General features: G+C 45.2%; 1 protein-coding gene across 2 annotated transcripts in view; it reads right to left on the bottom strand.

Moving 5' to 3' along the window:
* PAMR1 (peptidase domain containing associated with muscle regeneration 1) overlaps window positions 1-12,849 on the bottom strand; it is a 124,394-nt gene that overhangs the window by 14,235 nt on the left and 97,310 nt on the right. The window lies entirely within an intron of this gene.

The raw sequence follows: 12,849 nt of genomic DNA, 5'->3' as shown, positions 1-12,849 counted from the left end.
TTTTACAATCCTTTGAATCTCCTGATTGAACAGATCCTTGATCCTTTTCTATTTGATTTTTAAAGGGCTCTGTGCTTCCTTTTCTCCTCAATGGGATGGATGTTTTCACACAGAGCCAAATGAGAATGTAAAACATCTGCATCCCTGGCCTGCAGAAGCATCAGGCTCCTGTTTTGCTAAGTACAATATTCCCTGATTGATAATAACTAGCACATTGCCCTGTTACTTTTGGGACCCAACTGGGGGGCATGTACACATTAAGTTTAGCATGCCCTGACATGCCGTTTCATGAACAAAAACAGCACTTGGGGTGCATTTCTGTTTCAGATAAACATTTAAAGAAAGACTCTCTAGCCTCATCTTCTTTATTCTCAAGGCAACAGTCTGAGTTGTTCACCATGATGCCTCCTTACCAAAGCACCTATGATGGCTTTGAGATAGCCCTTGCAGTGAATGCTACTGGTACCCCACCCAGGTCCCCTCATATCCTTTGACCAGCCCAACTTCTACATGAGTGCTTTACTGCCAAGGGTTGCCACCTTCCACTTTCAGAAGACTGCCCTGGGACATGGGCACCATCTTGCCCACATGAAGATAATTTGTCCCCTTGTGCCAACCCCAAGGGTGCTTATAGACAATGGCTGCAAGGTGTGTAAATACAAAAGCTCAACTCCTATTCCTCAAGGTATCATGTACACTCCCCAGCACACTACAGGGTCCGGCTGAGTCTGGGAGTTCAGTGGAAATCACCCTTGCTTGGTTTCCTCCTCTTTCCCATCTTGCTTCTCCAACTCTCTTACTGGTTGATCTTGGGAGTACCTCCTTTAATAAATTATTTGGGCCCAAATGCTTGGCTCAATAACTGCTTTGAGGGGGAAACTAACCAAGGACAGCTCTATTTTCTTAGCCCTGGGACTCAGGGCCCCTCATGTCCCAGGAGACAATCCTGGGAGGTTACAAGACACCAGAGGGGTGGTCATCTCAGCCCTGGGCATGAAGCTCTGTATGCCTTTCAGCTCCTGGGAGATTTTGGGGAGGATGACTGATGGGGCATCTAGAGAGGCCGGATCTCATCAGACGGGCCTCCATAGATCCTCTGGTTGCAGGTCAGCCCCACACCAGAAGAGCTATTTTACCTTAAAGGATCAGGTGCTCTGAGACAACGAGCTTCTCCAAGCTAAATCCACCATGTGAGGATTTGGTGCTGTCTGTGTAAAGCCAACAACCATGTTACAACCCAAAGGAGCAGAGGAGGCCCAAACAATGACAGACTGAACTTCTCACAAGTCTGAATTATGGGTCTTTTAGACTTGGATTTAAGCTGACTTAAAGCAAATAAAGTCATATCTCTCTCCCCCGATTGGTACACTAAGAGTTATACTGGATAGAAGGTAGTTGAGGTGACCAGGTCCAGCAAGTCTATAAGAAATGGACATGATGATGGAGACATCAAAGAGCATGTCAAGATAATGTGGAGACATTTTTAGGACAAGTGGTTCTTCAGTGCACACAAATAACACTTTTTTGTGTCCTCTGGTCAGTCAATAATATTGAATATTGACAAAAGGAAGTCCACACCCCTCATCCCTAACTTAGGAAGTGGACCCACCTTTCCATCCCCTTAATAATCACAAAACTCGGGAGGGGGCATATCCCAGGTATGGCAAGAAAACAGACCTCTTCTTCCATCACATTACTATCTACCAGTACATCCTTGCTCATAAAAATATTTTTTATGAATAAATATAGAATTTCAATATGATACACCAAACACCCATGAATATCTGTCTTTTCCTTTTGCTTTGGTCTCAGAGGAGTAAGTTCAAATTCTAAGACAAGATCTGTAAAAAGCCCCTAGGAGGTAGGGAATCTAATCACTGCTTTGCCTTTTGGAAGTCCAGCATGCCTCTCTGTAGAGAAAGACTAGGGGAGTGCTGTGCACTATGGATTTCATGGCCTGATTTTCTTTCTTTTTTTTTTTTTTTTAAGATTTTAGTTATTTATTCATAAGAGACACAGACAGAGGCAGAGGCACAAGCAGAGGGAGAAGCAGGCTCCCTGTGGGGAGCCCGATGTGGGACTCGATCCCAGGACCCCAGGATTATGCCCTGAGCTGAAGGGAGATGCTCAACCGCTGACCCACCCTGGCATCCCAACATGGACTGATTTTCTTGCACCATATACTGAATGACTGTTTCCTCTGTGCCCAGCAGAATAAGGCACTGGAGGATGTTTTCCTGCATCTTTAATAGCAATGTTCTTATTTAAACCCAGAAATAGAAGTGATATCAGTTAAGGCTTATTGTACTAAAGTCCTTGAGATACCTCAAGGCTCTCTGCAGCCTTGCTAAAGCACTTTTCTAAAGAAAAATGGTTTGGGGACTTCCTTCCAAGTACCTACGCCCCAGGTCAGATTTTTACCAAACAAAATATTCAGAGGAGTGTATGTATACACTATACATATTGTTATGTATTTTTTTATTAGCACTAATTCATCCTAAGTGACAAGTGCCTTTTCTTAACTTTGTTTCTAAAATTACATCAGAACCTAGGACCCTAATCAAGGAATAAGAGCAAAGGTAGTCATGGGAGCCTTGAATGAATGTGAATGGGGAGTGGGGTGTCAGCGCACACTAGCCAACCCCAGCAGCCAACTGTGACCTGAGATGCACAAAGACCTCATCAGGCGCAGCTGATTGAACTGGGTCGATACTACCCAGCGGTGGTAGATGAGAGGATACATGCTCATCTGGAGGGGGGAACCTAGTGAAATGGAACTAGGTACTAATCTAGATACTTCTGCTAAGAATAACTAGTGGGGATTTGTTGGGATGTCTTGTCACATTAGTGTTCTCTCTGGGGTACTTTAACCAGGGCACATGTTGAAGTTAATGCCATATGGCCAGCCAATCAAGGGCACAATTAAGAAAGGTGAGACAATTAGTGAAAACCTGGTGATATTTCCTTAGGTTGGGAGCACTCACTTTCTAACTTCATGTGAAAAATGCTAGGCGGCAGAGCTTGCTCAAACCCTTCAGAAGATTCCAAGCCTTTTGGGAAATATAATAGGCTTTCTCCACAAACACCACTGGAGTGAGTCTCCAGTCACTTCCATCATCCCACCCAATAAAGAGCTGAGCTGGTTCTTATGCACACACACTTGTGTGTGTGTTTGTGTTGTGTGTGTGTGTATGTGAGAGAGAGAGAGAGCGCTCATGAGAGAAATAGAGATCAATTCTTGGGTCTAACACTGGATCTTTTAAAATCAACAAAACAACCATATTTTGAGCATCCTTCAGACAATGCAATCCTGAAATTCGTTACTCAGCATTATCAAGGCTTACCTAGTATTTTAAAGAAATAACCAAATGCTGATCTAGCTGACCTGAACTCCAGTCCCCTATTAAGTTGGCCTCTCAATGAAATATTTTCATTAGGTACCTCAAGCTGAGTTCCCCCCCAGAAGCAGGCTGTGAGACAGAGATTCGAGCAGCCCCAGGAAGGACCAATAGCAGTGTGGGGGAAGTGAAACAGGGAACTTCATGTCTCAAGAAAGTTACCCCTGGGGGCAACAAGGTTCAATGCCATTGGGAAACTCTGACAGTGCAGAACCTGCCTCCGACTTATCCTGCCCGGGGAGCAAGGGGTATGAGCTATTACCTACCAAATGCAATCAGTCACTTGTTGAAGGATGATGGGATTCACGCGAATTCCTCAGCACCTCCAGTCTCCACACTGGATGAGCCAGTGGGCTTTGGGAGCCCAGGAAAACCCCCACGTGGAGTTGCAGGCGGGTGGGGTTGGAAGCCAGTGGGTCAGCATACACAGTAACCAGGGAAGCATCATAAAGCCTAGCTACCTTTTATCCTCGGCGGAGGTGGAAAGATCTAGTTTTTAGAAATACTTGGTATAAAAATAGATCAAATTTGATATTTACAAGATAGAAGTGAGAGACATTTCCCCAGCACCCATCTTAAGATAAGGAGAAAAAAAAAAGGAGTAAGGGTTGCAATAAAACAGGTAATATTTGCGTCTCCAAGGGAACCTGTCTTCACTTTCACTTCATCTACAATTAGAGCCCTACCTTCTAAGGCATTTCTCTGTTTGCCTTTGCTGCCAGAAAACTCAGAATCAGAGACAGTCGAGGCTGATCACTTTGCCGGACGCCAACGCCGAAGCTCCATTGAACTCTCTCGTACCCACTAATGTTCTCTTTCACTCATTCTTGCCCTGCTTCTTATTTTGATTCCTCGTGATTACTATTATTTATACCCCGCTTGCTTTCAGAAATGGTTTGATGTCCTTTACAAAACTGCACACCAAAAAGCATACACTTCTCTTCCCGAAATGCATGAGAATGAAATATTTATGGTAGCCAGATGGCCACCTGAGGGAAAAGAAACTAAACCGGGCTACTACTTGGTGTCTTTATTAAGAGCTGAATTCCAGCACTGTAAGATTAACTGAGAATTACAGCAAAGAAAACAGATCCAAAGTCAACACAATCCATGACCCCATTACCTCGCTGGTGCTGGGGGCTGGGTGATGGAGGGCATGTTGGTCTCAATTCTTAGCATACTCTTGGTATCCAGTCATTCTCACTTGTCACCAACATCAAGGAAACAGTTCCTGACAGAAATTCTGTTCTGTTTAGAAAAGGCATTAACTTGCCTATTGGGGCTTTGTTCATTCTGGAAACCTGAATGAACATGAAAGCAGCACCCAGAGACAACCACTGGATGGGCCCTCATCTCTTCTTCACTTCTCCTGTTCAGCTTATATTTGAGTGCAGTTCTTTGGGCCAAACCAATTATCTTTTACCTCCACAAAGGTCTTCCCCAACCAGGCTTAATGACACCAACTGGAATCCCCACTACAAACCCTTTTTATCTCTTTCCAGCCAATAGAATTCTGTCCCCCTGATGTTTTCCAGCCTTCTGCGGGTGTGAATGAGACAGTATCCATGCGAAATTATGCTTGGATGGCACACACTGCTATTTATTCATCCGGCAGCAATTTGGAAGCTGAGGCTTACAATTAGCTACTTGATCTTAATCAGTATTGTCCTTGGCCCCTGGTACACTGTGTCTTTCGGATATCACTTTTCCGGTGTTTGGATGGCCTACTTACTTAGACAGCTGACATTGCCTGTGTCTAAGAGACAGGTCAACTTTGAAAAATGTTCAGAAAGTACTGGTCATTTTACTTTTGTTGAAAATCAACCGGACACATCCTCATTTGGTGGAATAAATGAGTGACCTAAGTAACTGGTAGAAACTTAGCTGCCCTCCACCTAGTGGACCTACTGGGTGACAGGCATCTCAAGGCTTCCCCCATCTCAGGTTTCTGAGTCAGCTGCTGAGGATGAGGTGGGAGGTGGATAATAATGCTAAACTACTGGAGAAAATGTCCCCCAGCAGTGTTTATAGTCAACTTTTCAAAATAAAAGAAATACTCAACATGGAAATGGCCCGAACAAGGCAATTCTGTACTATTTAGCCTTGGGGATGAAGACAGTGAGCTGCTGAGCACATCTGAGTCCTAAGAGACTTTGCCCACTTAGTAATGCTCATTGATCACCACCATCGCCATCACTACAGGCCTTCCTACAGGAAGCTGTGGCCGGGAACTGTGTGGCATGTGACGTTCTCCTCTATACTTGACAAAGGCTAGGATTGGAATTGTTCTATGGTTCTGCCAAATAGAAGGAAAAAAAATAAACTGTATAGCCCTGTCTTATTTCTCCAGTGCCTTGTACCTACCAGACACTCAAAAATGTTTGGCTAGATTAATCTGTAAAGTGGCGGAGATAACAGTACCTGCCCTGTGGTGGCATGGAGACAATGAAGTGAGCCAATGTCACATAAAGCACACAGCCTGGCCTATACTGAGAACAGAGCTAGCAACAACTGTTGTGTTTTCAATACTTAGATGCCAGTGAGAAAGTCTTATATTTTGCAGAAGGGAAGCTTTCGTCTTCGGAGGCAGGGTGAGGGACACATAGTGAATGTACCACAAGGCAGGAGCCTTTAGAGAAAAGTGGGGGGCCTAGCTTCTGCCAAGGGGCTGGTGTCAGTCTCAGAGTCCATGAAGGCAGGGATGTTTGTTCCCACCACAAGTTAATTTTGCTTTTCTCTCACATTCTTCCATTCTTTGCATCCTTTAGCCTCTTCCCTTGATGGCTACAGCCCATCCTTGCTCTAATGGATTACCTCTTAACCCAGAACCAATATTAAATCTGCCTCTTGCATTAAGTTCCTGCCTCAGTGACCTCATCTGCCAAAGCAAAAGCCAAGAGGGCCCTGTCAGGGGCAGGCAAGTGGAAGCAAATTCTCAATAAAACGATGGTGGGTCTGGCCCTCTCCACACTGATGGGTGCTCCATCCAGAGCTCTTGGACGTAATCAGGCTGGAAAGTTGACCGTGTGGCCTCACCCATCCTCTTGTTATCTGCTGGAATGCGGTCCAGAATGAAAAGGATTCCTGACTCGAAAAATGCACCCCTTCTATGCCAACCACCAAGCACCTTACCCTGAATGGGGCATAGCAACGCTTCGGTTAAGAGGCCAGATACCCATGGAGCCCATCAGGGCTAATGCTAAAATGTTACTTCATCCACGTAGACTCAGGTCCACCCAACAAGGAATGATCCACGTGAAAAGGAACCTTCTCCCCTGAATTATAAAGCAAACACCTTGATAACTACATCAAGGGAGCTTCTGCTGTGTTCGGTAATAGCTTTTGCTTTTCCGATCTTATAATCTAAATGGGATGGCATCCCTCTAAAATACACCAAGAAGGACGTCAGAGACTCATTTCCATGTTAGGGAGGCTCAGATGTAAGGGGGTGTATGAGAAGTTAGAGGCTCACTAGCTGATGGTCTTTGGGGTCCTTCCAATTTCTGAAGGCTCTGGGCTCTCAAGTACTTGTGGGTAACAACCATGGATTCCCCAGGACTCTTCCATGGAATTGTCCCTCTACCTCTCATGCCATCTCAAGCTGAGTACCAGTCTACCTCATGTGAAATGAGTGACTTCTGAAAAACCATGTGAGAAAAAGGGAGGCATAACTCCATTCATCATTTCTCACAGCCTCCTCCTGGGGATGCCCTGCTTACAAAGGCTCCCCATCCACCAAGCCCAATGTGGGTGTCTTCTCCTGGGATCTAGGAGGCCTCCGTGACAATGACATTGGCGTGTCTACTTGCCCTGTTCAAACCAGATCCTTCTTGGCTGTACGCAAGTGCAGTGGTGGCAATACTTAGTATCCAGCAACGATTTGGAAAAAGCAGTTCACAGGAGAGGCTTAGAAAGTCGAGGGGAGAATTTTCCTAAACACTGCAACCCCAAGAAAGGTGTGTCATAATCATCTAGTTTGTGGACAATGGTGCTGTTCCTCTAATCCCTTATCTGGAAAATCCCCTACTTTCTGCCAAACATTTAAATGTCCATAATGGGGAGTGGGATGAGGGATACAAAAGAGGGTATTACGCGAAGTGAAATAAGACTGAGAAAGACAAATGCCATACGATTTCACTCATTCATGGAATCTAAAAAAACAAAACAAATGAATAAACAAAAAGCAGAATCAGATGTAGAACTACAAAGAAGCAATCAATAGTTGCCAGAAGGAAGGGGGTGGGGGATGGTGGCCTGGGAAATGCAGGCTTCCAGTGATGGAATGGATAAGTCAAAGGGAAAAAAGGCACAGCATAGGGAATATAGTCAATGCTACCGTAAAGCGTTGTACGGTGGCAGATGGTGGCCAGTGGTGGTGAGCCTGGCACAGCCTATAGAGAAAGGGAATCACTGTGTCGTACACCTTAAACTAACATGACATTGTGTGTCAACTATACTCAAAACAAAACCCCAAAAACAAAACAAAAAATATCCACAGGGGCACTTGGGTGGCTGTCAATTAACCATCTACCTTTAACTCAGGTCATGATCCTGGAGTCCTGGGACTGAGTCCTGCATCGGGCTCCCTGCCCAGTGGGGAGTCTGCTTCTCCCTCTGCCCCTTACCCTACTCATGCTCTTTTCTCTTGCTTTCTTGCTGTCTTTCTCTCAAATAAATAAAATCTTCCAAAAAAATTTTTTTAGACAATAACAGTTCCTATGACTCAACTCAGTGCCTTCTGTAAATTATTTCATTCCATCCCCACAAACACTCTGAGAAATACGTGATATTATCTTTCTGAACTTTGTAAATGGGGAAACTGAGGCTCCTTGGCATTAAACGGGCAGCTCAAGATCATCCGGCTGGTAGGCGGCAGGCTAAGAGTCAAATCGAGGTCTTTCTGCCCACGGAGCCCAAGCTCTTCACCCCAGGATGTACCATCTCACTACGGACAAAGGTGCCCCTGTCTTCCATCAATTAAGGCTAAGACCAGCCCTTGGAACAGTGTAAAGCCAGGAACCAACTCCGTGTTTACAATGCCTCCCCTGAGAGACCTCAGGGCAATGTGCATGCCTCCCACCACAGCCCAGGGGTGACCATGCCCCAGGGGTGGCCCCGGCACATTCCCGCTGCATCAGTGTCACCGTTTCCATGAAAACCCCAATGTTCCTCATCACTTATTCTGATGAGAAACACGATTCCCCCTTTGAAGCTAGAGCATAAAGTGTGCCTCTCATCTGGGGCTCTTTCTTCCCAGTCCTTGGGCCAGGCAAGTGGGAAAGCTCCCGACGCTCCAAACCCCACACGAATCCGGGTTCCCCAGTGTTCTCTAATTGGTGGAAGCCGACTTGTTTTGTTCAAAGCGCGTCGGGGCCTGCAGTGTGAGCATTGTGCCCCGCGACTCAGCCCGTCTCCGGCCCTTCATTAGGATGCGGGGGAGAGCCCGGCATTGGCAACGGGGCCAGAGGAACAAAGGCGAGTGGAAACTGGAACGGGGCGCTGAGTCCCTCGCTCTCCACTTCCACCAAACAGGATTCCCACCATTGACGCAAGAACTGATGTTTGTCCTTGTGCTTCATACAAAGAAACAGGAAACTTCACAGGGAAGAAAGGGGGTCAGGGGGACCCTGGTTCCTTACACCCAGAGAGGTTGGGGTCACGGAGGGTGCTGGCAGGAAGCTAGTGTGGCCCCAGAGTCAAGGAGGGGGCCGCTCCCCGGGGTTTGCTCCCGGAGGAGGTGACCTGGGAGCAGGGGCCACAGCTCCTCCTTGGGAAGCAGACCTGGGGCAGCAGGGCCACGCAGGGCACCAGGGCTCTCGCAGCCTCTGGACCACCGAACGAGCCCAACCTGCACCCGCTCTTTCTTCCTCTTTCTCTGCTACTACCCCGAAGTCTGGGCGCGAGGCCTTCCCTCACACCCATTCATCTTCCTCCAAAAATAAATCCATTTTCGGGGCACCTGGATGGCTCAGTGGGTGAAGCGTCCGCCTTCAGCTCAGGTCATGATCCTGGGGTCCTGGGATTGAGACCTGCGTCGGGCTCCCTGCTTCTCCCTCTCCTGCTGTTCCCCCTCCTTCTGCTCTCTCTCCTTCTTTCTCCCTATCCCTCTCAAATAAATAAATAAAATCTTAAAAAAAAAGGAAAGAAATTCATTTTCAACTAGACAAGAACAGATCCTAGTCTCTCAAATGTGACTTCTAATTATTTTTTCTTATTATTTTATTTATTTATTCATGAGAGACACAGAGAAAGGCAGAGACACAGGCAGAGGGAGAAGCAGGCTCCCCACAGGGAGCCCAATGTGGGACTCGATCCCGGGACCCCAGGATCATGCCCTGAGCCAAAGGCAGACACTCAACCCCTGAGCCCCCCCGGGCGTCCCTGTGAGTTCTAATTCTTATTTTGAGGACTGATATTTATAAGACCTCGTCTTGTAAACTGGTGAAACCTTTTAGGGACCATTTCGGCAATACCTCTCAAAAGTTTAAATCTGTGTCTCCTTTGAGCTAACAGTTCAACATCTAGGGATTTCCCTTACAAAAATACCTCTACGTATGAACCAAGAAATTAGTGTAGTATATTCATTGCTGCTTTCCTTATAACAATTAATTAAGTATGGTATCAAGTCCATCTGAAGGGATTAGATGAATAAATGATGGTGTATACATCCCTACAAGGGAATACTCAGAAAATCACTTGTTTTTATGAGGTAGGTCAACATGGACTGGCCTGGAAAAAGTGTCCACGATACAGGCAATGAAAACAATAAGTTGAAAAATTGCACGTATCCCTCAATCTCTTTTTGTTTGAAACGGGTTTCTTAACTTTGGCACGATTGACACTTGGGCCAGATAACTCTCTGGTCTGGGTTGGGCTGGCACACTACAGGATATTTAGCAGCATCTGTGGCCTCCCCCCTGCAATTATGACAATTAATCGTGTTTCTAGATGTTGCCAAAGGCCCCTGAGGATGGGAATGGGGGCCAAAACCACTTCCGACTGAGGATCACTGGTTTAAAATATTAATTTATCAACAACTTAGGTTCCCACATCATAGAAAAAAGTCTAGAAGTACCACGTTAACAGTGGTTCCACCGGGACAGAGGATGGGTCAGGGAAAATAATGATCTCTTTCTATTTTATATGCTGCTGGGCTATTTGATTATTTTTACAAGTATATATTTCTTTAATAAGTAGGGAGAAAATCTATTTCTATTCTAGTCCCACTCACATCCTTAAATATATACACAGAAAAGGATGACAACAGTTTATACCAAGAGACAGTGAATCAGGATTCTCTTTGAAAAAGAGTAACAGGCAGAGCTTACCTGGGAAGGAAAGTCCTTTGAGGGGACTAGATAATGGGATGCGATGACATGACCAGAGCTTATCTATTGTTCATCTGGTGAGAACCGTGCCTGGGAAACTGTGAACTAAATGGGAAATGCGGAATTCTAGCCTGGAGTTTTGAAGTTGCTGGGGACCACTGAGCTCTCTGCTTCAAATCCTTTATCTGCTAAAAGGAACATCCACCTTCTCACAAAGACTTCAGGAGGGCAGACCATTAAAGTAGCATCTATGAAGTGGTCTCCCCTCATCAGATTTGGTCCTACATAAATAAAAGATGGGATTCTCATTAATATTTGAGTTGGTGCTTTTAAAGCTATTTTGTAAAACAAATGCCTAGTCCAACTTGGGCATTTCAAAGTTTAGATTATCCCAGAATGCTTGAGTTTCTTGTTCATTTTGAAGCAGTTTCCTCCAGGGATATTTTTCCAGTTCAGTAGTATACTCATGGGGAAAACAATGAAGCAAATCTTTTTTTCCCCTCTTTATGTTTTTCTAGCTAATGTAACTCTAGGAAACCACTAAGGTTTGTTCAGAAATTACAAGGTAAACTGCCACAGCCAATTTTTGTGATGCTTCCCTCATTGAGTTAGTTGGAACTCCTGCTGAATTTCCTAGAAGGAAAACCAAATCTAAATCTTCTAAAAAAAAATAGTAAAATGCGTGGCACCCAACATGATTGCCAGCAAATGATGTATCAGATATCCACCACCAATACCTTCACCTAGTTACAACTCCAAGATGCTGAGGGAATTTTGGTTTCACATGACATCTTTAAAAGTGGCTAAGAGGAACGCTCCTGTCCTAGATGGGACATAGATTGCTGCTGTTTTGAGACCAGAATGAATTTAAGACCTTTCGTGACTCAAGTTATGAATCAGTTCATAATGACGTATTTTACATTCTTTTTCATTATATGTATTTGTTTTGTTTTGTTCTGTTTTCTGGATGGAATGACAATTCTGAAACAACAATGTTTGTCTCATAAGCAACTCATACATATTTTAGTCACAACTTTTGATCAATTTCTCTCTCCTTCCACCCCACCCCTGCCCTCATTTGACCCAGCTTCTTTTTTTTTTTTTAATTTTTTAAATTTATTTACGATAGGCACACAGTGAGAGAGAGAGGCAGAGACACAGGCAGAGGGAGAAGCAGGCTCCATGCACCAGGAGCCCGATGTGGGACTCGATCCCAGGTCTCCAGGATCGCACCCTGGGCCAAAGGCAGGCGCCAAACCGCTGCGCCACCCAGGGATCCCCTTGACCCAGCTTCTTAAAGCTTTTTGCCTTATTTAGCAATATTTCACTTCTCTCCAATTCCAGCTCATTTTTAAAATCTCTAGTTATAGTGTAATTAATTCATCAAGAAATTAAGCCTTCTTTTTTTTTTCCTCCCTCTGAATTTAAAGGGTAATACTCAGGATTTGCCATTGTCAAGATTCCAGATTCACTCTATACGTGCATTTTTAAAACAAAGAGAAAGCTACAGTTCTCCTCTCTGCCTTGCACACAACATAGCAGGTTCAAAGGAGGCAGGAACCATAAAGCAGAAGACATTTTTCTAAGCACCCAGCAAAACCATGCTCAGGTCAGCAGCGCCAAGCCACAGCAAGTGATGCTTTCAGCGGAGTGCAATGACACACTCAAGAACACACTGTTGACACCGTGGCTTCCGTCTGCCTTATTAGCAAGGAAAGCTCATGTAAATATTGACAAATGTACAAATTTTAATGAATGCTATCAGACCAGGGCCCCTCATAGGATGACCCCAAAGTACCTGTGCACACTAGTTACAAGTGGTTGTAGCAGACGCTATTGGTGATCTGTGCTCAGACGCCTTTTCACTACTTCTGTGGCCCCCTTACCTTCCCCATCCCCCAGTCTATACTGTTTTGCTTCCAATGGCCTGCACCTGAGATCTCATTGACAATTCAAGGGCTCCTGGAACCACTCGGCCCACATGCATAGAAAGTCAGGCATGTTCTCCTACTGGCCCAGGGCAGCCCTTGGCCACTGGCTGGTTGCAATGGGGCTGTGAAAATCCAGCTGCCTTGCTATAAAGCCAGGACACACTCAGAGAAGTAATTTACATGCCAGATTCC

The sequence above is a fragment of the Nyctereutes procyonoides genome, unplaced genomic scaffold (assembly GCF_905146905.1).
Source record: "Nyctereutes procyonoides isolate TBG_1078 unplaced genomic scaffold, NYPRO_anot_genome, whole genome shotgun sequence".
Lineage (NCBI taxonomy): Eukaryota > Metazoa > Chordata > Mammalia > Carnivora > Canidae > Nyctereutes > Nyctereutes procyonoides.
Note: the sequence above shows the minus strand (reverse complement) of the source record. Positions and strands in the feature narration are given on the sequence as shown.